This window comes from Ambystoma mexicanum, chromosome 4q (assembly GCF_040938575.1).
Source record: "Ambystoma mexicanum isolate Mex_15411 chromosome 4q, UKY_AmexF1_1, whole genome shotgun sequence".
Taxonomy (NCBI): domain Eukaryota; kingdom Metazoa; phylum Chordata; class Amphibia; order Caudata; family Ambystomatidae; genus Ambystoma; species Ambystoma mexicanum.
Window position 1 is genome coordinate 434794879 of NC_090928.1, and position 27176 is coordinate 434822054.

Consider the following 27176-nt stretch of genomic DNA (forward strand, 5'->3'; position numbering starts at 1 on the left):
ATGTTAACTGTGGTGGAAACCAATAATATGCCCTTAATGAAATGTATTAATTTGTACAGCTGACCAGAAGTGCACTGATGTCATTAGTTCTACAAGTTCCATACAGTTACCCACTCTATCACTTTTTTAAAAAAGGGCAGTTTTCAGCATTCAAGGGTTTATGTCAGTGGTAGAGGGTAGGAGTGCAGTTCAGGAAGTCCCTGTTTCATAACCATTTACCCTCTTCAATAGATCCTGTTAAAATGTTTTTCAACCCAATGCACTGTAAAAAACAATAAGATATATCATCATTTCATATACAAAACAATGAACAACTGGGTTTAACTATGCTCTTAGCACAAAATCAACAAACTGCAGTAGAGAAGCAGTTACACTTTGCAGAATTTGTGCATTTGACAAAAGATTTTTTTTCCATGTTCCAAGATCTACATGTGATACGAAATGTAAGAATTCTTGCAATGGAAACCTCACTGTATTTTACCAAGGCAGATAAAGGACATCTTTTGGACCCTTATACTTATAAGGAGGGTTTGGTGGCTGAAAATGTATTGCTTTGATGGTGATTGCATGTTGCTTCCACTTTGTACATATTACTAAATAAATAAAGGAGAACAGTTCAGAAATGAGTTCAGTGGTAGAGCATTTCACTGCAGATCAAGAGGTCCCTAGTTCAAATCTGGGTGTCCCCTTTTCCAACTGTTTTACCTGTAGAAATAAATTGAAGAAAACATTTACAATCTTAGCATTTTATGTAATGAGCAACACATTTCTACATTTGAAATACTCCTGATCATCTCCTGAAACATAGGGTAAACACCATTAAGCTGTTTAGGATTTCTTCATATGATACAAGCTGTGTTTTACATTCACCCAAGTTCTACTGGTGATATAATCAGTTTGAAATAGTCCATTGGAAGCTCATATGAATGTTATAAAACTGTGGTGGAAACCAATAATATGCCCTTAATGAAATGTATTAATTTGTACAGCTGATCAGAAGTGCACTGATGTCATTAGTTCTACAAGCTCCATACAGTCACCCACTCTATCACCTTTTTTAAAAAGTGCAGTTTTCAGCATTCAAGGGTTTAACTCAGTGGTAGAGCGTAGGAGTGCAGTTCAAGAAGTCCCTGCTTCATAACCATATACCCTCTTCAATAGATCCTGTTAAAATGTTTTTCAACCCAATGCACTGTAAGAAACAATAGGATATATCATCATTTCATATACAAAACAATGAACAATTGGGTTTAACTATGCTCTTAGCACAAAATCAACAAACTGCAGTAGAGAAGCAGTTACATTTTGCAGAATGTGTGCATTTGACAAAAGATTTTTTTTCCATGTTCCAAGATCTACATGTGATACGAAATGTATGAATTCTTGCAATGGAAACCTCACTGTATTTTACCAAGGCAGATAAAGGACATCTTTTGTACCCCTTATACTTATAAGGAGGGTTTGGTGGCTGAAATTGCATTGCTTTGATGGTGATTGCATGTTGCTTCCACTTTGTACATATTACTGAATAAATAAAGATGAACATTTCAGAAAGGGGGGTATAGCTCAGTGGTAGAGCATTTTACTGCAGATCAAGAGGTCCCTAGTTTAAATCTAGGTGCCCCCTTGTCCAACTGTTTTACATGTAGAAATAAATTGAAGAAAACATTTACAATCTTAGCATTTTATGTAATGAGCGACACATTTCTACTTTTGAAATACTCCTGATCATCATCTGAAACATAGGGTAAACACCATTAAGCTGTTTAGGATTTCTTCATATGATACAAGCTGTGTTTTACATTCACCCAAGTTCTACTGGTGATATGATCAGTTTGAAATAGTCCATTGGAAGCTCATATGAATGTTATAAAACTGTGGTGGAAACCAATAATATGCCCTTAATGAAATGTATTAATTTGTACAGCTGACCAGAAGTGCACTGATGTCATTAGTTCTACAAGTTCCATAGAGTCACCCACTCTATCACCTTTTTAAAAAAGGGCAGTTTTCAACATTGAAGGGTTTATGTCAGTGGTAGAGCGTAGGAGTGTAGTTCAAGAAGTCCCTGTTTCATAACCATATACCCTCTTCAATAGATCCTGTTAAAATGTATTTCAACCCAATGCACTGTAAGAAACAATAGGATATATCATCATTTCATATAGAAAACAATGAACAATTGGGTTTAACTATGCTCTTAGCACAACATCAACAAACTGCAGTAGAGAAGCAGTTACATTTTGCAGAATTTGTGCATTTGACAAAAGATTTTTTTTCCATGTTCCAAGATCTACATGTGATACGAAATGTATGAATTCTTGCAATGGAAACCTCACTGTATTTTACCAAGGCAGATAAAGGACATCCTTCGCACCCCATATACTTATAAGGAAGGTTTGGTGGCTGAAAATGCATTGCTTTGATGGTGATTGCATGTTGCTTCCACTTTGTACATATTACTGAATAAATAAATGTGAACATTTCAGAAAGAGGGGTGTAGCTCAGTGGAAGAGCATTTGACTGCAGATTAAGAGGTCCCTAGTTCAAATCTGGGTGCCCCCTTGTCAAACTATTTTACCTGTAGAAATAAATTGAAGAAAACATTTACAATCTTAGCATTTTATGTAATGAGCAACACATTTCTACATTTGAAATACTCCTGATCATCTCCTGAAACATAGGGTAAACAGCATTAAGCTGTTTAGGATTTCTTCATATGATACAAGCTGTGTTTTACATTCACCCAAGTTCTACTGGTGATATTATCAGTTTGAAATAGTCCATTGGAAGCTCATATGAATGTTATAAATCTGTGGTGGAAACCAGTAATATGCCCTTAATGAAATGTATTAATTTGTACAGCTGATCAGAAGTGCACTGTTGTCATTAATTCTACAAGTTCCATACAGTCATCCACTCTATCACCTTTTTAAAAAAGGGCAGTTTTCAGCATTCAAGGGTTTAACTCAGTGGTAGAGCGTAGGAGTGCAGTTCAAGAAGTCCCTGCTTCATAACCATATACCCTCTTCAATAGATCCTGTTAAAATGTTTTTCAACCCAATGCACTGTAAGAAACAATAGGATATATCATCATTTCATATACAAAACAATGAACAATTGGGTTTAACTATGCTCTTAGCACAAAATCAACAAACTGCAATAGAGAAGCAGTTACATTTTGCAGAATGTGTGCATTTGACAAAAGATTTTTTTTCCATGTTCCAAGATCTACATGTGATACGAAATGTATGAATTCTTGCAATGGAAACCTCACTGTATTTTACCAAGGCAGATAAAGGACATCTTTTGCACCCCTTATACTTATAAGGAGGGTTTGGTGGCTGAAATTGCATTGCTTTGATGGTGATTGCATGTTGCTTCCACTTTGTACATATTACTGAATAAATAAAGGTGAACATTTCAGAAAGGGGGTTATATCTCAGTGGTAGAGCATTTGACTGCAGATCAAGAGGTCCCTGGTTTAAATCTGGGTGCCCCCTTGTCCAACTGTTTTACATGTAGAAATAAATTGAAGAAAACATTTACAATCTTAGCATTTTATGTAATGAGCGACACATTTCTACTTTTGAAATACTCCTGATCATCTCCTGAAACATAGGGTAAACAGCATTAAGCTGTTTAGGATTTCTTCATATGATACAAGCTGTGTTTTACATTCACCCAAGTTCTACTGGTGATATTATCAGTTTGAAATAGTCCATTGGAAGCTCATATGAATGTTATAAAACTGTGGTGGAAACCAATAATATGCCCTTAATGAAATGTATTAATTTGTACAGCTGACCAGAAGTGCACTGATGTCATTAGTTCTAAAAGTTCCATACAGTCACCCACTCTATCACCTTTTTAAAAAAGGGCAGTTTTCAGCATTCAAGGGTTTAACTCAGTGGTAGAGCGTAGGAGTGCAGTTCAAGAAGTCCCTGTTTCATAACCATATACCCTATTCAATAGATCCTGTTAAAATGTTTTCAACCCAATGCACTGTAAGAAACAATCAGATATATCATCATTTCATATACAAAACAATGAACAGTTCGGTTTAACTATGCTCTTAGCACAAAATCAACAAACTGCAGTAGAGAAGCAGTTACGTTTTGCAGATTTTGTGCATTTGACAAAAGTTTTTTTTTCATGTTCCAAGATCCACATGTGATATGAAATGCATGAATTCTTGCAATGGAAACCTCACTGTATTTTACCAAGGCAGATAAAGGACATCTTTTGTACCCGTTATACTTATAAGGAGGGTTTGGTGGCTGAAATTGCATTGCTTTGATGGTGATTGCATGTTGCTTCCACTTTGTACATATTACTGAATAAATAAAGGGGAACATTTCAGAAAGGGGGTATAGCTCAGTGGTAGAGCATTTGACTGCCGATCAAGAGGTCCCTAGTTCAAATCTGGGTGCCCTCTCGTCCAACTGTTTCACCTGTAGAAATATTTTTTTAAATAAATTGAAGAAAACATTTACAATCTTAGAATTTTATGTAATGAGCAACACATTTCTACATTTGAAATACTCCTGATCATCATCCGAATCATAGGGTAAACACCATGAAACTGTTTAGGATTTCTTCGTATGATACAAGCTGTGTTTTACATTCACCCCAGTTCTACTGGTGATATTATCAGTTTGAAATAGTCCATTGGAAGCTCATATGAATGTTATAAAACTGTGGTGGAAACCAATAATATGCCCTTAATGAAATGTATTAATTTGTACAGCTGACCAGAAGTACACTGATGTCATTAGTTCTACAAGTTCCATACAGTCACCCACTCTATCACCTTTTTAAAAAAGGGCAGTTTTCAACATTCAAGGGTTTATGTCAGTGGTAGAGCGTAGGAGTGTAGTTCAAGAAGTCCCTGTTTCATAACCATATACCCTCTTCAATAGATCCTGTTAAAATGTTTTTCAACCCAAAGCACTGTAAGAAACAATAGGATATATCATCATTTCATATACAAAACAATGAACAATTGGGTTTAACTATGCTCTTAGCACAAAATCAACAAACTGCAGTAGAGAAGCAGTTACATTTTGCAGAATTTGTGCATTTGACAAAAGATTTTTTTTCCATGTTCCAAGATCTACATGTGATACGAAATGTAAGAATTCTTGCAATGGAAACCTCACTGTATTTTACCAAGGCAGATAAAGGACATCTTTTGTAAACTTATAGTTATAAGGAGGGTTTGGTGGCTGAAAATGCATTGATTTGATGGTGATTGCATGTTGCTTCCACTTTGTACATATTAATGAATAAATAAAGGAGAACAGTACAGAAATGGGGCTATAGTTCAGTGGTAGAGCATTTCACTGCAGATCAAGAGGTCCCTAGTTCAAATCTGGGTGCCCCCTTGTCCAACAGTTTTACCTCTAGAAATAAATTGAAGAAAACATTTACAATCTTAGCATTTTATGTAATGAGCAACACATTTCTACATTTGAAATACTCCTGATCATCTCCTGAAACATAGGGTAAACAGCATTAAGCTGTTTAGGATTGCTTCATATGATACAAGCTGTGTTGTACATTCACCCAAGTTCTACTGGTATTATTATCAGTTTGAAATAGTCCATTGGAAGCTCATATGAATGTTATAAAACTGTGGTGGAAACCAATAATATGCCCTTAATGAAATGTATTGATTCGTACAGCTGACCAGAAATGCACTGATGTCATTAGTTCTACAAGCTCCATACAGTGACCCACTCTATCACCTTTTTAAAAAAGGGCAGTTTTCAGCATTTAGTGGTTTAAATCAGTGGTAGAGCGTAGTTCAAGAAGTCCCTGTTTCATAACCATATACCCTCTTCAATAGATCCTGTTAAAATGTTCTTCAACCCAATGCACTGTAAGAAACAATAAGATATATCATCATTTCATATACAAAACAATTGGGTTTAACTAAGCTCTTAGCACAAAATCAACAAACTGCAGTAGAGAAGCAGTTGCATTTGCAGAATTTGTACATTTGACAAAATATTTTTTTTCCATGTTCCAAGATCTACATGTGATACAAAATGTAAGAATTCTTGCAATGGAAACCTCACTGTATTTTACCAAGGCAGATAAAAGACATCCTTTGTACCCTTATACTTATAAGGAGGGTTTGGTGGCTGAAAATGTATTGCTTTGATGGTGATTGCATGTTGCTTCCACTTTGTACACATTACTGAATAAATAAAGGAGAACAGTTCAGAAATGGGGCTATAGCTCAGTGGTAGAGCATTTGACTGCTGATCAAGAGGTCCCTAGTTAAAATCTGGGTGCCCCCTTGTCCAACTGTTTTACCTGTAGAAATAAATTGAAGAAAACATTTACAATCTTAGCATTTTATGTAATGACAAACACTTTTCTACATTTGAAATACTCCTGATCATCTCCTGAAACATAGGGTAAACACCATTAAGCTGTTTAGGATTTCTTCATGTGATACAAGCTGTGTTGTACATTCACCCAAGTTCTACTGGTGATATTATCAGTTTGAAATAGTCCATTGGAAGCTCATATGAATGTTATAAAACTGTGGTGGAAACCAATAATATGCCCTTAATGAAATGCATTGATTTGTACAGCTGACCAGAAGTGCACTGATGTCATTAGTTCTACAAGTTCCATACAGTCACCCACTCTATCACCTTTTTAAAAAAGGGCAGTTTTCAGCATTCAAGGGATTAACTCAGTGGTAGAGCGTAGGAGTGCAGTTCAAGAAGTCCCTGTTTCATAACCATATACCCTCTTCAATAGATCCTGTTAAAATCTTTTTCAACCCAATGCACTGTAAGAAACAATAAGATATATCATCATTTCATATACAAAACAATGAACAATTGGGTTTAACTAAGCTCTTAGCACAAAATCAACAAACTGCAGTAGAGAAGCAGTTACGTTTTGCAGAATTTGTGCATTTGACAAAAGATTTTTTTTCCATGTTCCCAGATCTACATGTGATACAAAATGTATGAATTCTTGCAATGGAAACCTCACTGTATTTTACCAAGGCAGATAAAGGACATTTTTTCTACCCCTTATTCTTATAAGGAGGGTTTGGTGGATGAAATTGCATTGCTTTGATGGTGATTGCATGTTGCTTCCACTTTGTACATATTACTGAATAAATAAAGGTGAACATTTCAAAAAGGGGGGTATAGCTCAGTGGTAGAGCATTTTACTGCAGATCAAGAGGTCCCTAGTTCAAATCTGGGTGCACCCTTCTCCAAATGTTTTACCTGTAGAAATAAATTGAAGAAAACCTTTACAATCTTAGCATTTTATGTAATGAGCAACACATTTCTACATTTGAAAGACTCCTGATCATCTCCTGAAACATAGGGTAAACACCATGAAACTGTTTAGGATTTCTTCGTATGATACAAGCTGTGTTTTACATTCACCCCAGTTCTACTGGTGATATTATCAGTTTGAAATAGTCCATTGGAAGCTCATATGAATGTTATAAAACTGTGGTGGAAACCAATAATATGCCCTTAATGAAATGTATTAATTTGTACAGCTGACCAGAAGTACACTGATGTCATTAGTTCTACAAGTTCCATACAGTCACCCACTCTATCACCTTTTTAAAAAAGGGCAGTTTTCAACATTCAAGGGTTTATGTCAGTGGTAGAGCGTAGGAGTGTAGTTCAAGAAGTCCCTGTTTCATAACCATATACCCTCTTCAATAGATCCTGTTAAAATGTTTTTCAACCCAAAGCACTGTAAGAAACAATAGGATATATCATAATTTCATATACAAAACAATGAACAATTGGGTTTAACTATGCTCTTAGCACAAAATCAACAAACTGCAGTAGAGAAGCAGTTACATTTTGCAGAATTTGTGCATTTGACAAAAGATTTTTTTTCCATGTTCCAAGATCTACATGTGATACGAAATGTAAGAATTCTTGCAATGGAAACCTCACTGTATTTTACCAAGGCAGATAAAGGACATCTTTTGTAAACTTATAGTTATAAGGAGGGTTTGGTGGCTGAAAATGCATTGATTTGATGGTGATTGCATGTTGCTTCCACTTTGTACATATTAATGAATAAATAAAGGAGAACAGTACAGAAATGGGGCTATAGTTCAGTGGTAGAGCATTTCACTGCAGATCAAGAGGTCCCTAGTTCAAATCTGGGTGCCCCCTTGTCCAACAGTTTTACCTCTAGAAATAAATTGAAGAAAACATTTACAATCTTAGCATTTTATGTAATGAGCAACACATTTCTACATTTGAAATACTCCTGATCATCTCCTGAAACATAGGGTAAACAGCATTAAGCTGTTTAGGATTGCTTCATATGATACAAGCTGTGTTGTACATTCACCCAAGTTCTACTGGTATTATTATCAGTTTGAAATAGTCCATTGGAAGCTCATATGAATGTTATAAAACTGTGGTGGAAACCAATAATATGCCCTTAATGAAATGTATTGATTCGTACAGCTGACCAGAAATGCACTGATGTCATTAGTTCTACAAGCTCCATACAGTGACCCACTCTATCACCTTTTTAAAAAAGGGCAGTTTTCAGCATTTAGTGGTTTAAATCAGTGGTAGAGCGTAGTTCAAGAAGTCCCTGTTTCATAACCATATACCCTCTTCAATAGATCCTGTTAAAATGTTTTTCAACCCAATGCACTGTAAGAAACAATAAGATATATCATCATTTCATATACAAAACAATTGGGTTTAACTAAGCTCTTAGCACAAAATCAACAAACTGCAGTAGAGAAGCAGTTGCATTTGCAGAATTTGTACATTTGACAAAATATTTTTTTTCCATGTTCCAAGATCTACATGTGATACGAAATGTAAGAATTCTTGCAATGGAAACCTCACTGTATTTTACCAAGGCAGATAAAAGACATCCTTTGTACCCTTATACTTATAAGGAGGGTTTGGTGGCTGAAAATGTATTGCTTTGATGGTGATTGCATGTTGCTTCCACTTTGTACACATTACTGAATAAATAAAGGAGAACAGTTCAGAAATGGGGCTATAGCTCAGTGGTAGAGCATTTGACTGCTGATCAAGAGGTCCCTAGTTAAAATCTGGGTGCCCCCTTGTCCAACTGTTTTACCTGTAGAAATAAATTGAAGAAAACATTTACAATCTTAGCATTTTATGTAATGACAAACACTTTTCTACATTTGAAATACTCCTGATCATCTCCTGAAACATAGGGTAAACACCATTAAGCTGTTTAGGATTTCTTCATGTGATACAAGCTGTGTTGTACATTCACCCAAGTTCTACTGGTGATATTATCAGTTTGAAATAGTCCATTGGAAGCTCATATGAATGTTATAAAACTGTGGTGGAAACCAATAATATGCCCTTAATGAAATGCATTGATTTGTACAGCTGACCAGAAGTGCACTGATGTCATTAGTTCTACAAGTTCCATACAGTCACCCACTCTATCACCTTTTTAAAAAAGGGCAGTTTTCAGCATTCAAGGGATTAACTCAGTGGTAGAGCGTAGGAGTGCAGTTCAAGAAGTCCCTGTTTCATAACCATATACCCTCTTCAATAGATCCTGTTAAAATCTTTTTCAACCCAATGCACTGTAAGAAACAATAAGATATATCATCATTTCATATACAAAACAATGAACAATTGGGTTTAACTAAGCTCTTAGCACAAAATCAACAAACTGCAGTAGAGAAGCAGTTACGTTTTGCAGAATTTGTGCATTTGACAAAAGATTTTTTTTCCATGTTCCCAGATCTACATGTGATACAAAATGTATGAATTCTTGCAATGGAAACCTCACTGTATTTTACCAAGGCAGATAAAGGACATTTTTTCTACCCCTTATTCTTATAAGGAGGGTTTGGTGGCTGAAATTGCATTGCTTTGATGGTGATTGCATGTTGCTTCCACTTTGTACATATTACTGAATAAATAAAGGTGAACATTTCAAAAAGGGGGGTATAGCTCAGTGGTAGAGCATTTTACTGCAGATCAAGAGGTCCCTAGTTCAAATCTGGGTGCACCCTTCTCCAAATGTTTTACCTGTAGAAATAAATTGAAGAAAACCTTTACAATCTTAGCATTTTATGTAATGAGCAACACATTTCTACATTTGAAAGACTCCTGATCATCTCCTGAAACATAGGGTAAACACCATGAAACTGTTTAGGATTTCTTCGTATGATACAAGCTGTGTTTTACATTCACCCAAGTTCTACTGGTGATATTATCAGTTTGAAATAGTCCATTGGAAGCCCATATGAATGTTATAAAACAGTGGTGGAAACCAATAATATTCCCTTAATGAAATGTATTCATTTGTACAGCTGACCAGAAGTGCACTGATGTCATTAGTTCTACAAGTTCCATACAGTCACCCACTCTATCACCTTTTTAAAATAAAAGGGCAGTTTTCAGCATTAGAGAGTTAAACTCAGTGGTAGAGCGTAGGAGTGCAGTTCAAGAAGTCCCTGTTTCATAACCATATACCCTCTTCAATAGATCCTGTTAAAATGTTTTTCAACCCAATGCACTGTAAGAAACAATAAGATATATCATGATTTCATATACAAAACAATGAACAATTAGGTTTAACTATGCTCTTAGCACAAAATCAACAAACTGCAGTAGAGAAGCAGTTACGTTTTGCAGAATTTGTGCATTTGACAAAAGTTTTTTTTTCATGTTCCAAGATCTACATGTGATACGAAATGTATGAATTCTTGCAATAGAAACCTCACTGTATTTTACCAAGGCAGATAAAGGACATCTTTTGTACCCCTTATACTTATAAGGAGGGTTTGGTGGCTGAAATTGCATTGCTTTGATGGTGATTGCATGTTGCTTCCACTTTGTACATATTACTGAATAAATAAAGATGAACATTTCAAAAAGGGGGGTAGAGCTCAGTGATAGAGCATTTGACTGCAGATCAAGAGGTCCCTAGTTCAAATCTGGGTGCTCCCTTCTCCAGCTGTTTTACCTTTAGAAATAAATTGAAGAAAACCTTTACAATCTTAGCATTTTATGTAATGAGCAACACATTTCTACATTTGAAAGACTCCTGATCATCTCCTGAAACATAGGGTAAACACCATGAAACTGTTTAGGATTTCTTCGTATGATACAAGCTGTGTTTTACATTCACCCAAGTTCTACTGGTGATATTATCAGTTTGAAATAGTCCATTGGAAGCTCATATGAATGTTATAAAACTGTGGTGGAAACCAATAATATTCCCTTAATGAAATGTATTCATTTGTACAGCTGACCAGAAGTACACAGATGTCATTAGTTCTACAAGTTCCATACAGTCACCCACTCTATCACCTTTTTAAAAAAAGGGCAGTTTTCAGCATTCAAGGGTTTAACTCAGTGGTAGAGCGTAGGAGTGCAGTTCAAGAAGTCCCTGTTTCATAACCATATACCCTCTTCAATAGATCCTGTTAAAAAAATGTTTTTGAACCCAATGCACTGTAAGAAACAATAAGATATATCATCATTTCATATACAAAACAATGAACAATTGGGTTTAACTATGCTCTTAGCACAAAATCAACAAACTGCAGTAGAGAAGCAGTTACATTTTGCAGAATGTGTGCATTTGACAAATGTTTTTTTTTCATGTTCCAAGATCTACATGTGATACGAAATGTATGAATTCTTGCAATGGAAACCTCACTGTATTTTACCAAGGCAGATAAAGGACATCCTTCACACCCCATATACTTATAAGGAGGGTTTGGTGGCTGAAAATGCATTGCTTTGATGGTGACTTCATGTTGCTTGCACTTTGTACATATTACAGAATTAATAATGGAGAACATTTCAGAATTGGGGGTATAGCTCAGTGGTAGAGCATTTCACTGTAGATCAAGAGGTCCCTAGTTCAAATCTGGGTGCCCCCTTATCCAACTGTTTTACCTGTAGAAATATTTTTTTAATTAAATAAATTGAAGATAACATTTACATTCTTAGCATTTTATGTAATGAGCAACACATTTCTACATTTGAAAGACTCCTGATCATCTCCTGAAACATAGGGTAAACACCATGAAACTGTTTAGGATTTCTTCGTATGATACAAGCTGTGTTTTACATTCACCCAAGTTCTACTGGTGATATTATCAGTTTGAAATAGTCCATTGGAAGTCCATATGAATGTTATAAAACTGTGGTGGAAACCAATAATATTCCCTTAATGAAATGTATTCATTTGTACAGCTGACCAGAAGTGCACTGATGTCATTAGTTCTACAAGTTCCATACAGTCACCCACTCTATCACCTTTTTAAAATAAAAGGGCAGTTTTCAGCATTCAAGGGTTTAACTCAGTGGTAGAGCGTAGGAGTGCAGTTCAAGAAGTCCCTGTTTCATAACCATATACCCTCTTCAATAGATCCTGTTAAAAAAATGTTTTTGAACCCAATGCACTGTAAGAAACAATAACATATATCATCATTTCATATACAAAACAATGAACAATTGGGTTTAACTACGCTCTTAGCACAAAATCAACAAACTGCAGTAGAGAAGCAGTTACATTTTGCAGAATGTGTGCATTTGACAAAAGTTTTTTTTTCATGTTCCAAGATCTACATGTGATACGAAATGTATGAATTCTTGCAATGGAAACCTCACTGTATTTTACCAAGGCAGATAAAGGACATCCTTCACACCCCATATACTTATAAGGAGGGTTTGGTGGCTGAAAATGCATTGCTTTGATGGTGACTTCATGTTGCTTGCACTTTGTACATATTACAGAATTAATAATGGAGAACATTTCAGAATTGGGGGTATAGCTCAGTGGTAGAGCGTTTGACTGCAGATCAAGAGGTCCCTAGTTCAAATCTGGGTGCCCCCTTATCCAACTGTTTTACCTGTAGAAATATTTTTTTAATTAAATAAATTGAAGAAACATTTACATTCTTAGCATTTTATGTAATGAGCAACACATTTCTACATTTGAAATACTCCTGATCATCATCCGAATCATAGGGTAAACAACATGAAACTGTTTAGGATTTCTTCGTATGATACAAGCTGTGTTTTACATTCACCCAAGTTCTACTGGTGATATTATCAGTTTGAAATAGTCCATTGGAAGCTCATATGAATGTTATAAAACTGTGGTGGAAACCAATAATATGCCCTTAATGACATGTATTAATTTGTACAGCTGACCAGAAGTGCATTAGTGTCATTAGTTCTACAAGTTCCATACAGTCACCCACTCTATCACTTTTTAAAAAAAGGGCAGTTTTCAGGATTCAAGGGTTTATGTCAGTGGAAGAGGGTAGGTGTGCAGTTCAAGAAGTCCCTGTTTCATAACCATATACCCTCTTCAATAGATCCTGTTAAAATGTTTTTCATCCCAATGCACTGTAAGAAACAATAAGATATATCTTCATTTCATATCCAAAACAATGAAGAATTGGGTTTAACTATGCTCTTAGCACAAAATCAACAAACTGCAGTAGAGAAGCAGTTACGTTTTGCAGAATTTGTGCATTTGACAAACGTTTTTTTTTCCATGTTCCAAGATCTACATGTGATACGAAATGTATGAATTCTTGCAATGGAGACCTCACAGAATTTTACCAAGGCAGATAAAGGACATCTTGTGTACCCCTTATACTTATAAGGAGGGTTTGGTGGCTGAAAATGCATTGCTTTGATGGTGATTGCATGTTGCTTCCACTTTGAACATATTACTGAATAAATAAAGGTAAACATTTAAGAACTGGGGGTATAGCTCAGTGGTAGAGCATTTGACTGCAGATCAAGAAGTCCCTAGTTCAAATCTGGGTGCCCCCTTCTCCAGCTGTTTTACCTGTAGAAATAAATTGAAGAAAACCTTTACAATCTTAGCATTTTATGTAATGAGCAACACATTTCTACATTTGAAAGACTCCTGATCATCTCCTGAAACATAGGGTAAACACCATGAAACTGTTTAGGATTTCTTCGTATGATACAAGCTGTGTTTTACATTCGCCCAAGTTCTACTGGTGATATTATCAGTTTGAAATAGTCCATTGGAAGCTCATATGAATGTTATAAAACTGTGGTGGAAACCAATAATATTCCCTTAATGAAATGTATTCATTTGTACAGCTGACCAGAAGTACACTGATGTCATTAGTTCTACAAGTTCCATACAGTCACCCACTCTATCACCTTTTTAAAAAAAGGGCAGTTTTCAGCATTCAAGGGTTTAACTCAGTGGTAGTGCGTAGGAGTGCAGTTCAAGAAGTCCCTGTTTCATAACCATATACCCTCTTCAATAGATCCAGTTAAAATGTTTTTGAACCCAATGCACTGTAAGAAACAATAAGATATATCATCATTTCATATACAAAACAATGAACCATTGGGTTTAACTATACTCTTAGCACAAAATCAACAAACTGGAGTAGAGAAGCAGTTACGTTTTGCAGAATGTGTGCATTTGACAAAAGTTTTTTTTTCATGTTCCAAGATCTACATGTGATACGAAATGTATGAATTCTTGCAATGGAAACCTCACTGTATTTTACCAAGGCAGATTAAGGACATCCTTCACACCCCATATACTTAGATGAGGGTTTGGTGGCTGAATATGCATTGCTTTGATGGTGATTGCATGTTGCTTGCACTTTGTACATATTACAGAATTAATAAAGGAGATCATTTCAGAACTGGGGGTATAGCTCACTGGTACAGCATTTGACTGTAGATCAAGAGGTCCCTAGTTCAAATCTGGGTGCCCCCTTATCCAACTGTTTTACCTGTAGACATTTTTTTTTAATTAAATAAATTGGAGAAAACATTTACATTCTTAGCATTTTATGTAATGCGCAACACATTTCTACATTTGAAATACTCCTGATCATCATCTGAAATATAGGGTAAACACCATGAAACTGTTTAGGATTTCTTCGTATGATACAAGCTGTGTTTTACATTCACCCAAGTTCTACTGGTGATATTATCAGTTTGAAATAGTCCATTGGAAGCTCATATGAATGTTATAAAACTGTGGTGGAAACCAATAATATTCCCTTAATGAAATGTATTCATTTGTACAGCTGACCAGAAGTACACTGATGTCATTAGTTCTACAAGTTCCATACAGTCACCCACTCTATCACCTTTTTAAAAAAAGGGCAGTTTTCAGCATTCAAGGGTTTAACTCAGTGGTAGAGCGTAGGAGTGCAGTTCAAGAAGTCCCTGTTTCATAACCATATACCCTCTTCAATAGATCCTGTTAAAATGTTTTTCAACCCAATGCACTGTAAGAAACAATAAGATATATCATCATTTCATATACAAAACAATGAACAATTGGGTTTAACTATGCTCTTAGCACAAAATCAACAAACTGCAGTAGAGAAGCAGTTACGTTTTGCAGAATTTGTGCATTTGACAAAAGTTTTTTTTCCATGTTCCAAGATCTACATGTGATACGAAATGTATGAATTCTTGCAATGGAAACCTCACTGTATTTTACCAAGGCAGATAAAGGACATCTTGTGTACCCCTTATAATTATAAGGAGGGTTTGGTGGCTGAAAATGCATTGCTTTGATGGTGATTGCATGTTGCTTCCACTTTGAACATATTACTGAATAAATAAAGGTGAAAATTTCAGAACTGGGGGTATAGCTCAGTGGTAGAGCATTTAACTGCAGATCAAGAGGTTCCTAGTTCAAATCTGGGTGCCCCCTTGTCCACTGTTTTACCTGTAGAAATAAATTGAAGAAAACATTTACAATCTTATGCCCTTAATTAGATGTATTAATTTGAACAGCTTACCAGAAGTGCACTGATGTCATTAGTTCTACAAGTTCCATACAGTCACCCACTCTATCACCTTTTTTTAAAAGGGCAGTTTTCAGCATTCAAGGGTTTAACTCAGTGGTAGAGTGTAGGAGTGCAGTTCAAGAAGTCCCTGTTTCATAACCATATACCCTCTTCAATAGATCCTGTTAAAATGTTTTTCAACCCAATGCACTTTTTGAGAAACAATAGGATATATCATCATTTCATATACAAAACAATGAACAATTGGGTTTAACTATGCTCTTAGCACAAAATCAACAAACTGCACTAGAGAAGCAGTTACATTTTGCAGAATGTGTGCATTTGACAAAAGATTTTTTTTCCATGTTCCAAGATCTACATGTGATACGAAATGTATGAATTCTTGCAATGGAAACCTCACTGTATTTTACCAAGGCAGATAAAGGACATCCTTCGCACCCCATATACTTATAAGGAGGGTTTGGTGGCTGAAAATGCATTGCTTTGATGGTGATTGCATGTTGCTTGCACTTTGTACATATTACAGAATTAATAAAGGAGAACATTTCTGAACTGGTGGTATAGCTCAGTGGTAGAGCATTTGACTGCAGATCAAGAGGTCCCTAGTTCAAATCTGGGTGCCCCCTTATCCAACTGTTTAACCTGTAGAAATATTTTTTAAATTGAAGAAAACATTTACAATCTTAGCATTTTATGTAATGAGCAACACATTTCTACATTTGAAAAGACTCCTGATCATCTCCTGAAACATAGGGTAAACACCATTAAGCTGTTTAGGATTTCTTCATGTGATGCAAGCTGTGTTTTACATTCACCCAAGTTCTACTGGTGATATTATCAGTTTGAAATAGTCCATTGGAAGCTCATATGAATGTTATAAAACTGTGGTGGAAACCAATAATATGCCCTTAATTAAATGTATTAATTTGAACAGCTAACCAGAAGTGCACTGATGTCATTAGTTCTAAAAGTTCCATACAGTCACCCACTCTATCACCTTTTTTAAAAAGGGCAGTTTTCAGCATTCAAGGGTTTAACTCAGTGGTAGAGTGTAGGAGTGCAGTTCAAGAAGTCCCTGTTTCATAACCATATACCCTCTTCAATAGATCCTGTTAAAATGTTTTTCAACCCAATGCACTGTAAGAAACAATAAGATATATCATCATTTCATATACAAAACAATGAACAATTGCGTTTAACTATGCTCTTAGCACAAAATCAACAAACTGCAGTAGAGAAGCAGTTACGTTTTGCAGAATTTGTGCATTTGACAAAAGTTTTTTTTTCATGTTCCAAGATCTACATGTGATACGAAATGTATGAATTCTTGCAATGGAAACCTCACTGTATTTTACCAAGGCAGATAAAGGACATCTTTTGTACCCCTTATACTTATAAGGAGGGTTTGGTGGCTGAAATTGCATTGCTTTGATGGCGATTGCATGTTGCTTCCACTTTGTACATATTACTGAATAAATAAAGGTGAACATTTCAAAAAGGGGGGTAGAGCTCAGTGGCAGAGCATTTGACTGCAGATCAAGAGGTCCCTAGTTCAAATCTGGGTGCCCCCTTCTCCAGCTGTTTTACCTGTAGAAATAAATTGAAGAAAACATTTACAATCTTAGAATTTTATGTAATGAGCAACACATTTCTACATTTGAAAGACTCCTGATCATCTCCTGAAACATAGGGTAAACACCTTGAAACTGTTTAGTATTTCTTCGTATGATACAAGCTGTGTTTTACATTCACCCAAGTTCTACTGGTGATATTATCAGTTTGAAATAGTCCATTGGAAGCTCATATGAATGTTATAAAACTGTGGTGGAAACCAATAATATTCCCTTAATGAAATGTATTCATTTGTACAGCTGACCAGAAGTACACTGATGTCATTAGTTCTACAAGTTCCATACAGTCACCCACTCTATCACCTTTTTAAAAAAAGGGCAGTTTTCAGCATTCAAGGGTTTAACTCAGTGGTAGAGCGTAGGAGTGCAGTTCAAGAAGTCCCTGTTTCATAACCATATACCCTCTTCAATAGATCCTGTTAAAATGTTTTTCAACCCAATGCACTCTAAGAAACAATAAGATATATCATCATTTCATATACAAAACAATGAACAATTGCGTTTAACTATGCTCTTAGCACAAAATCAACAAACGGCAGTAGAGAAGCAGTTACGTTTTGCAGAATTTGTGCATTTGACAAAAGTTTTTTTTTCATGTTCCTAGATCTACATGTGATACGAAATGTATGAATTCTTGCAATGGAAACCTCACTGTATTTTACCAAGGCAGATAAAGGACATCTTTTGTACCCCTTATACTTATAAGGAGGGTTTGGTGGCTGAAATTGCATTGCTTTGATGGTGATTGCATGTTGCTTCCACTTTGTACATATTACTGAATAAATAAAGATGAACATTTCAAAAAGGGGGGTAGAGCTCAGTGGTAGAGCATTTGACTGCAGATCAAGAGGTCCCTAGTTCAAATCTGGGTGCCCCCTTCTCCAGCTGTTTTACCTGTAGAAATAAATTGAAGAAAACATTTACAATCTTAGCATTTTATGTAATGAGCAACACATTTCTACATTTGAAAGACTCCTGATCATCTCCTGAAACATAGGGTAAACACCATGAAACTGTTTAGGTTTTCTTCGTATGATACAAGCTGTGTTTTACATTCACCCAAGTTCTACTGGTGATATTATCAGTTTGAAATAGTCCATTGGAAGCTCATATGAATGTTATAAAACTGTGGTGGAAACCAATAATATGCCCTTAATGACATGTATTAATTTGTACAGCTGACCAGAAGTGCATTAGTGTAATTAGTTCTACAAGTTCCATACAGTCACCCACTCTATCACTTTTTAAAAAAAGGGCAGTTTTCAGCATTCAAGGGTTTATGTCAGTGGAAGAGGGTAGGAGTGCAGTTCAAGAAGTCCCTGTTTCATAACCATATACCCTCTGCAATAGATCCTGTTAAAATGTTTTTCAACCCAATGCACTGTAAGAAACAATAAGATATATCTTCATTTCATATCCAAAACAATGAACAATTGGGTTTAACTATGCTCTTAGCACACAATCAACAAACTGCAGTAGAGAAGCAGTTACGTTTTGCAGAATTTGTGCATTTGACAAACGTTTTTTTTCCATGTTCCAAGATCTACATGTGATACGAAATGTATGAATTCTTGCAATGGAGACCTCACGGTATTTTACCAAGGCAGATAAAGGACATCTTGTGTCCCCCTTATACTTATAAGGAGGGTTTGGTGGCTGAAAATGCATTGCTTTGATGGTGATTGCATGTTGCTTCCACTTTGAACATATTACTGAATAAATAAAGGTGAACATTTAAGAACGTGGGGGTATAGCTCAGTGGTAGAGCATTTGACTGCAGGTCAAGAGGTCCCTAGTTCAAATCTGGGAGCCCTCTTGTCCAACTGTTTTACCTGTAGAAATAAATTGAAGAAAACATTTACAATCTTAGAATTTTATGTAATGAGCAACACATTTCTACATTTGAAATACTCCTGATCATCTCCTGAAACATAGGGTAAACACCATTAAGCTGTTTAGGATTTCTTCATGTGATACAAGCTGTGTTGTACATTCACCCAAGTTCTACTGGTGATATTATCAGTTTGAAATAGTCCATTGGAAGCTCATATGAATGTTATAAAACTGTGGTGGAAACCAATAATATGCCCTTAATGAAATGTATTGATTTGTACAGCTGACCAGAAGTGCACTGATGTCATTAGTTCTACAAGTTCCATACAGTCACCCACTCTATCACCTTTTTAAAAAAGGGCAGTTTTCAGCATTCAAGGGATTAACTCAGTGGTAGAGCGTAGGAGTGCAGTTCAAGAAGTCCCTGTTTCATAACCATATACCCTCTTCAATAGATCCTGTTAAAATGTTTTTCAACCCAATGCACTGTAAGAAACAATAGGATATATCATCATTTCATATACAAAACAATGAACAATTGGGTTTAACTATGCTCTTAGCACAAAATCAACAAACTGCAGTAGAGAAGCAGTTACATTTTGTAGAATGTGTGCATTTGACAAAAGATTTTTTTTCCATGTTCCCAGATCTACATGTGATACAAAATGTATGAATTCTTGCAATGGAAACCTCACTGTATTTTACCAAGGCAGATAAAGGACATGTTTTCTACCCCTTATTCTTATAAGGAGGGTTTGGTGGCTGATATTGCATTGCTTTGATGGTGATTGCATGTTGCTTCCACTTTGTACATATTACTGAATAAATAAAGGTGAACATTTCAAAAAGCGGGGTATAGCTCAGTGGTAGAGCATTTTACTGCAGATCAAGAGGTCCCTAGTTCAAATCTGGGTGCCCCCTTGTCCAACTGTTTTACCTGTAGAAATAAATTGAAGAAAACATTTACAATCTTAGCATTTTATGTCATGAGCAACACATTTCTACATTTGAAATACTCCTGATCATCTCCTGAAACATAGGGTAAACACCATTAAGCTGTTTAGGATTTCTTCATATGATACAAGCTGTGTTTTACATTCACCCAAGTTCTACTGGTGATATTATCAGTTTGAAATAGTCCATTGGAAGCTCATATGAATGTTATAAAACTGTGGTGGAAACCAATAATATGACCTTAATGAAATGTATTAATTTGTACAGCTGACCAGAAGTACACTGATGTCATTAGTTCTACAAGTTCCATACAGTCACCCACTCTATTACCTTTTTAAAAAAGGGCAGTTTTCAACATTCAAGGGTTTATGTCAGTGGTAGAGCGTAGGAGTGTAGTTCAAGAAGTCCCTGTTTCATAACCATATACCCTCTTCAATAGATCCTGTTAAAATATTTTTCAACCCAATGCACTGTAAGAAACAATAGGATATATCATCATTTCATATACAAAACAATGAACACTTGGATTTAACTATGCTCTTAGCACAAAATCAACAAACTTGAGTAGATAAGCAGTTACATTTTGCAGAATTTGTGCATTTGACAAAAGATTTTTTTTCCATGTTCCAAGCTCTACATGTGATACGAAATGTATGAATTCTTGCAATGGACCCTCACTGTATTTTACCAAGGCAGATAAAGGACATCTTTTGTACCCCTTATACTTATAAGGAGGGTTTGGTGGCTGAAAAGGCATTGCTTTGATGGTGATTGCATGTTGCTTCCACTTTGTACAAATTATTGAATAAATAAAGGTTAACATTTCAGAACTGGGGATATAGCTCAGTGGTAGAGCATTTGACTGCAGATCAAGAGGTTCCTAGTTCAAATCTGGGTGCCCCCTTGTCCACTGTTTTACCTGTAGAAATAAATTGAAGAAAACATTTACAATCTTAGGATTTTATGTAATGAGCAACACATTTCTATATTTGAAAGACTCCTGATCATCTCCTGAAACATAGGGTAAACACCATTAAGCTGTTTAGGATTTCTTCATGTGATGCAAGCTGTGTTGTACATTCACCCAAGTTCTCCTGGTGATATTATCAGTTTGAAATATTCCATTGGAAGCTCATATGAATGTTATAAAACTGTGGTGGAAACCAATAATATTCCCTTAATGAAATGTATTAATTTGTACAGCTGACCAGAAGTGCATTAGTGTCATTAGTTCTACAAGTTCCATACAGTCACCCACTCTATCACTTTTTAAAAAAAGAGCAGTTTTCAGCATTCAAGGGTTTAACTCAGTGGTAGAGTGTAGGAGTGCAGTTCAAGAAGTCCCTGTTTCATAACCATATACCCTCTTCAATAGATCCTGTTAAAATGTTTTTCAACCCAATGCACTGTGAGAAACAATAGGATATATCATCATTTCATATACAAAACAATGAACAATTGGGTTTAACTATGCTCTTAGCACAAAATCAACAAACTGCACTAGAGAAGCAGTTACATTTTGCAGAATGTGTGCATTTGACAAAAGATTTTTTTTCCATGTTCCAAGATCTACATGTGTGTAGTATCCTCCTTGCGTATAGCGTGCATCTGCACGAGAGTATGCTCGTGCAGAAGAAGGGAGGACGGGATGGAACGGAGGAAAAGGACAGTTGGAGGAGAAGCGGAGCTGAGGAGACGCACACTTCGTTGTCCCTTGTTTATTTATATTATAACTTAAAGTATAGCCATAAAACGGAATAAATATATATGAACTCATTAACTTGCCCCTCCTTACTTCAATGGCGACGAGGATAAACTCCTGAAGCCTTGTGACCCATCTCCTAATCCTGCTGGATACTCTGTCTAGACCTTTGGTACTGAATATTTCCACTAAAGGTTTATGATCTGAGTGTATGGTGAATTGTACCCCCCAAACAAAAGACCCTCCTTACTTCAATGTGATACGAAATGTATGAATTCTTGCAATGGAAACCTCACTGTATTTTACCAAGGCAGATAAAGGACATCCTTCACACCCCATATACTTATAAGGAGGGTTTGGTGGCTGAAAATGCATTGCTTTGATGGTGATTGCATGTTGTTTGCACTTTGTACATATTACAGAATTAATAAAGGAGAACATTTCTGAACTGGGGGTATAGCTCAGTGGTAGAGCATTTGACTGCAGATCAAGAGGTCCCTAGTTCAAATCTGGGAGCCCCCTTATCCAACTGTTTTACCTGTAGAAATATTTTTTTAATTAAATAAATTGAAGAAAACATTTACAATCTTAGCATTTTATGCAATGCGCAACACATTTCTACATTTGAAATACTCCTGATCATCATCTGAAACATAGGGTAAACACCATGAAACTGTTTAGGATATCTTTGTATGATACAAGCTGTGTTTTACATTCACCCAAGTTCTACTGGTGATATTATCAGTTTGAAATAGTCCATTGGAAGCTCATATGAATGTTATAAAACCGTGGTGGAAACCAATAATATGCCCTTAATGAAATGTATTAATTTGCACAGCTGACCAGAAGTGCATTAGTGTCATTAGTTCTACAAGTTCCATGCAGTCACCCACTCTATCACTTTTTAAAAAAAGGGTGGTTTTCAGCATTCAAGGGTTTATGTCAGTGGAAGAGTGTACGAGTGCAGTTCAAGAAGTCCCTGTTTCATAACCATATACCCTCTTCAATAGATCCTGTTAAAATGTTTTTCAACCCAATGCACTGTAAGAAACAATAAGATATATCTTCATTTCATATACAAAACAATGAACAATTGGGTTTAACTATGCTCTTAGCACAAAATCAACAAACTGCAGTAGAGAAGCAGTTACGTTTTGCAGAATTTGTGCATTTGACAAAAGTTTTTTTTCCATGTTCCAAGATCTACATGTGATACGAAATGTATGAATTCTTGCAATGGAAACCTCACTGTATTTTACCAAGGCAGATAAAGGACATCTTGTGTACCCCTTATATTTATAAGGAGGCTTTGGTGGCTGAAAATGCATCGCATGTTGCTTCCACTTTGAACATATTACTGAATAAATAAAGGTGAACATTTCAGAACTGGGGGTATAGCTCAGTGGTAGAGCATTTGACTGCAGGTCAAGAGGTCCCTACTTCAAATCTGGGTGCCCCCTTGTCCAACTGTTTTACCTGTAGAAATATATTGAAGAAAACATTTACAATCTTAGCATTTTATGTAATGAGCAACACATTTCTACATTTGAAAGACTCCTGATCATCTCCTGAAACATAGGGTAAACACCATTAAGCTGTTTCGGATTTCTTTGTATGATACAAGTTGTGTATTACATTCACCCAAGTTCTACTGGTGATATTATCAGTTTGAAATAGTCCATTGGAAGCTCATATGAATGTTATAAAACTGTGGTGGAAACCAATAATATGCCCTTAATGAAATGTATTAATTTGTACAGCTGACCAGAAGTGCACTGATGTCATTAGTTCTACAAGTTCCTTACAGTCACCCACTATATCACTTTTTAAAAAAGGGCAGTTTTCAGCATTCAAGGGTTTATGTCAGTGGTAGATTGTAGGAGTGCAGTTCAAGAAGTCCCTGTTTCATAACCATATATTCTCTTCAATAGATCCTGTTAAAATGTTTTTCAACCCAATGCACTGTAAGAAACAATAAGATATATCATCATTTCATATACAAAACAATGAACAATTGATTTTTACTATGCTCTTAGTACAAAATCAACAAACTGCAGTAGAGAAGCAGTTACGTGTTGCAGAATTTGTGCATTTGACAAAAGTGTTTTTTCCATATTCCAAGATCTACATGTGATACGAAATCTATGAATTCTTGCAATGGAAACCTCACTGTATTTTACCAAGGCAGATAAAGGACATCTTTTGTACCCCTTATACTTATAAGGAGGGTTTGGTGGCTGAAAATGCATTGCCTTTATGGTGATTGCATGTTGCTTCCACTTTGTACATATTACTGAATAAATAAAGGAGAACAGTTCAGAAATGGGGCTATAGTAACAGAAACCCTCTTCCGACCCTTCCTGCCCAGCTAACTATCGTCCAATCTCTATCACTCCCTTCCTGGGCAAGCTCCTGGAGAAACTGGCCATCTCCCAGCTTAATCTCCATGCTGAATGTGTTGGTAGTCTTCATGACCATCAGTCTGGCTTCAGAGCTGCCAGAAGCACGGAAACTGCTCTCCTGAACATCCGTGAGGAACTGCTCTCGAACCTTGACTCTAACATTCCATGTGTTCTCATTTTGCTTGATCTCTCTTCTGCCTTTGATACTGTCAACCATACCATCCTGCTCAACCGTCTCCGTGATAACCTCGGTATCACTGGTCAGGCTCTGACGTGGCTGACCTCTTTCCTCTCAAATCGTCCCTCCCAGGTCCAACTGGGGTCTTTCCTCTCTGACATCTTCTTCTCTACCTGTGGTGTCCCCCAGGGATCTAACCTCTCTCCCTGGCTGTTCAACCAGTATCTGGCACTTCTCGCCCACCACATCGCCGCTCTCTGCCCCTACTTTCAGTGCTATGCGGATGATACCCAACTCATTTTCAGGCTACCCTCGGCCTCCTCTTCTCCTTCCCTCATCTCTGACTGTCTTTCTGCTATCCAGGAATGGTGTGCCGCCAACAACCTCTGCCTTAATGCCAGTAAGACTGAGATTCTACTCATCGGCACTCCCACTCCCTCCTTCCCTGCTGCTCTCTGGCCGGCCTCTCTGGGCCCTCTTCCTGCTCCTACATGCAAGGCAAAAAACCTTGGGGTCATCTTCGACTCCACACTCTCCTTCTCTCCTCACATATCCGACGTATCTAAGAAGTCACACTACCAGCTACACCTCCTCAGAGGTATCCTTCCTTTCCTCTCCTTCCCCCAGAAGCTCACTGTCTCTAGAGCCCTGGTTCTCTCTAAGCTGGACTACTGTAACAGCCTCTATCTTAATCTGCCCGCCTCTACTCTCCGCCCTTTGCAACTCATCCAGAACAGGACTGCAAGACTTGTTCTTGGCCTCAAGCCCATGGACTGTATCTCTCAAGGACTGAAATCACTACACTGGCTCCCAGTGACTGCAAGGATCAAGTTCAAAACCCTCTGCATTGTCCACAAGGCCGTCTGGGGCCTTGGGCCAAAATACCTTCAACTCTCTCTTCCTAAATATCTTCCTTCTCGAACTCTTCGCTCATCCGCCTCCAACTCCCTCAGGGTCAGCCGCTTCTCCAAACAACGAGTTGGGGGCAGATCTCTTTCCACTGCAGGGGCCTCCCTCTGGAACAGGCTTCCTACCTCCCTGAAACTTGAGGAGAACCACCTCCGGTTCCGGAAGCACCTCAAAACCTTCCTCTTTGCCTCCGCTTTCTCTCCCCCTCTCCCCTGCTAATATTACTGAAACTGCACTGAATCTGCAAATGGGCCATTCACCGTTCTCGGCCCAGCCACTCTCTCCTGCACTGCCTCCACGGCAACCCCTGCACTACGGGACTGTGTCTGTATCCATACAGCCCCCTTTCCCAGCACTTGTCTGCACTTACCTCGCACTTGCCACCAGCTGGCCCTTGTTATTTATCCTGTATGCTGTATGCTAATAACCCTGTACTGCACTTTCCCCTCTCCCTTTCCCCCATGCACTTTTCCCTTCCCCTCTACCCTTGCACTTGCGCGATCTGAATGACACCTGGCCTAGTAAGATCGTTGTCTGTCTCCCCTTGTTCCCCCCCTGCCTCGTCGCGCCTTGAAACACTTGTGTATAGGCGCGTTACAAATGCCATATCATATTGTCATATCATAGCTCAGTGGTAGAGCATTTGACTGCTGATAAAGAGGTCCCTAGTTCAAATCTGGGTGCCCCCTTGTCCAACTGTTTTACCTGTAGAAATACATTGAAGAAAACATTTACAATCTTAGCATTTTATGTAATGAGCAACACATTTCTACATTTGAAATACTCCTGATCACCACCTGAAACATAGGGTAAACACCATTAAGCTGTTTAGGATTTCTTCATATGATACAAGCTGCTTTTTGCATTCACCCAAGTTCTACTGGTGATATTATCAGTTTGAAATAGTCCATTGGAAGCTCATATGAATGTTATAAAACTGTGGTGGAAACCAATAATATGCCCTTAATGAAATGTATTAATTTGTGCAGCTGACCAAAAGTACACTGATGTCATTAGTTCTACAAGTTCCATACAGTCATCCACTCTATCACCTTTTTAAAAAAGGGCAGTTTTCAACATTCAAGGGTTTATGTCAGTGGTACAGCATAGGAGTGTAGTTCAAGAAGTCCCTGTTTCATAACCATATACCCTCTTCAATAGATCCTGTTAAAATATTTTTCAACCCAATGCACTGTAAGAAACAATAGGATATATCATCATTTCATATACAAAACAATGAACAATTGGGTTTAACTATGCTCTTAGCACAAAATCAACAAACTGCAGTAGAGAAGCAGTTACATTTTGCAGAATTTGTGCATTTGACAATGGCTTTTTTGCCATGTTCCAAGATCTACATGTGATACGAAATGTATGAATTCGTGAAATGGAAACCTCACTGTATTTTACCAAGGCAGATAAAGGACATCTTGTGTACCCCTTATAGTTATAAGAAGGGTTTGGTGGCTGAAAATGCATTGTTTTGATGGTGATTGCATGTTGCTTCCACTTTGTACACATTACTGAATTAATATAGGTGAACATTTCGGAATTGGGGGTATAGCTCAGTGGTAGAGCATTTGATCTGCAGATGAAGAGGTCTCTAATTCAAATCTGGGTGCCCCCTTTGTCCAACTGTTTTACCTGTAGAAATATTTTTTTAATTAAATGAATTGAAGTAAACATTTACAATCTTAGCATTTTATGTAATGAGCAACACATTTCTACATTTGAAATACTCCTG

General features: G+C 36.9%; 7 non-coding genes across 7 annotated transcripts; all 7 read left to right on the forward strand.

Annotated features, from left to right (window-relative positions):
• Positions 1-6236: 6236 nt before the first annotated feature.
• Positions 6237-6308, forward strand: TRNAS-GCU (transfer RNA serine (anticodon GCU)). The gene has a single exon. It is a non-coding gene; the product is annotated as a tRNA-Ser (tRNA).
• Positions 6309-9032: 2724 nt separating this feature from the next.
• Positions 9033-9104, forward strand: TRNAS-GCU (transfer RNA serine (anticodon GCU)). The gene has a single exon. It is a non-coding gene; the product is annotated as a tRNA-Ser (tRNA).
• A 3706-nt stretch (positions 9105-12810) lies between these two features.
• TRNAC-GCA (transfer RNA cysteine (anticodon GCA)) lies at positions 12811-12882 on the forward strand. The gene has a single exon. It is a non-coding gene; the product is annotated as a tRNA-Cys (tRNA).
• An 881-nt stretch (positions 12883-13763) lies between these two features.
• Positions 13764-13835, forward strand: TRNAC-GCA (transfer RNA cysteine (anticodon GCA)). Its single transcript has one exon. It is a non-coding gene; the product is annotated as a tRNA-Cys (tRNA).
• Positions 13836-16377: 2542 nt separating this feature from the next.
• TRNAC-GCA (transfer RNA cysteine (anticodon GCA)) lies at positions 16378-16449 on the forward strand. Its single transcript has one exon. It is a non-coding gene; the product is annotated as a tRNA-Cys (tRNA).
• A 4624-nt stretch (positions 16450-21073) lies between these two features.
• TRNAC-GCA (transfer RNA cysteine (anticodon GCA)) lies at positions 21074-21145 on the forward strand. The gene has a single exon. It is a non-coding gene; the product is annotated as a tRNA-Cys (tRNA).
• A 1248-nt stretch (positions 21146-22393) lies between these two features.
• TRNAC-GCA (transfer RNA cysteine (anticodon GCA)) lies at positions 22394-22465 on the forward strand. The gene has a single exon. It is a non-coding gene; the product is annotated as a tRNA-Cys (tRNA).
• The last annotated feature ends 4711 nt before the right edge of the window (positions 22466-27176 follow it).